This window comes from Octodon degus, unplaced genomic scaffold, assembly GCF_000260255.1.
Source record: "Octodon degus isolate 3935 unplaced genomic scaffold, OctDeg1.0 scaffold00079, whole genome shotgun sequence".
Lineage (NCBI taxonomy): Eukaryota > Metazoa > Chordata > Mammalia > Rodentia > Octodontidae > Octodon > Octodon degus.
Genome location: NW_004524655.1, coordinates 7,296,642 through 7,298,011, shown reverse-complemented (window position 1 = coordinate 7,298,011; position 1,370 = coordinate 7,296,642). Strand labels below are relative to the sequence as shown.

The 1,370-nt window shown below is 41.5% G+C and overlaps 1 protein-coding gene across 1 annotated transcript in view; it reads left to right on the top strand.

Moving 5' to 3' along the window:
- Positions 1–1,370, top strand: part of Acacb (acetyl-CoA carboxylase beta) — a 185,526-nt gene that overhangs the window by 85,772 nt on the left and 98,384 nt on the right. The window lies entirely within an intron of this gene.

Below are 1,370 nucleotides of genomic sequence, written 5' to 3'. Positions count from 1 at the left end.
ATACTTTTCTGCTGGATGGTTAAGACCAAGGTAAAGCAGGACCTATGCAACAAGAGTTGTAGCATTTTTGACAGGGTAGGAAGAACATCAAGCCTGCTCAAGGACTCCTAAGCTCGTATCTTGGTGTGGCTGCTCATGAAGGGGAGCTCACCGGACTCAGTTTCCTCTTCTGTAACCTAGTGGTGATCCCATCCCAATCCTCTATTGAGACGTAAAGATTGCAGGGCAAGGGAAGAGGATTTAGCATGCTGACATTACTCTGTAAACCCAAGCTTCTGAGGCCATTCATTTAGTTTGTTTTGTTTGGTAATGGGAGTTGAACTCAGGGCATCTTCCCTGAGCTACTTCCCAGCCCCTTCTTTAAATTTCAGAGACAGAATCTTGCTGAGTTGCCTAGGAACTTGCAGTCCTCCTGCCTCAATCTCCTGGAACTCTGGGATTACAAGTGTGCACCAATAAGCCTGACTCTGTATTTTTTTTTAAGTTAAAAAATCCAAAGTTTGTTTTCACTGCTGAGAGACCAAGTAGCCAGGAAGATGGCTTAGTCTGCCCTCTTTGTTTGGATGTAACTCTGAGAGGAAAAGGAGCTGCCCAAGGCCACACAGCAAGCTCGTAGCACAAACCAGATTAGAAACAGGACCTGTTCCATTGCTCTCTGCTTCTGGAGACAGCTGGCATTACTGCTGTTCCACCTTGCCAAATCTGAGACCTTTCATCTCTAGAACACAGAGGTGGGGGAGAGTTCCAAGTACAGGTCAGCCTGTGTTCTCAGGCATGTCTGGGTTTGAGCCCCAACTCTTCCACTTACTAGGTGTAGTCTTGGGGAAATGCATCAGCTCTTGTGAAGCTTAGTATCTTTTTACCCCCTTTTTAACATCTTGAGATAGGGTCTTACTAAGTCATTAAGTTGTGCCTGAACCTGTGATGCTCCCGCCTCAGCCCCCAATAGTACTGGGATTTTTAGGCATGTGCCATCACACCTGATGAATTTTTTTGTTGTTAACCCACAAATTTGAATTCATAAAATCTCTTTAAAATGGTTTTTGTGAGGATAAAATGAAAAAAAAAGCACGTAAAACACACTATACGATGGCAAAATTAATTTCCTTATATATCTAAACTGATAATCTGTTTATCCCATTGCGTGTGAATATTCTTTTATTTTGCTGCAGAAATATTAACATGTTTGATTACTGGGGAGGGGGTGCTACCACATTTTTCTACGAGCTAATTTAGCATGGTATATGCACCAAATTACCTTTTTAAAAATCTGAATATTTCATAATTCTAAAACATCTGGCTCCAAACTTTCAGATAACACACTGTGGATCTCTTATGGTTTGTTAAATAATTTAGAAGATATTATTTGT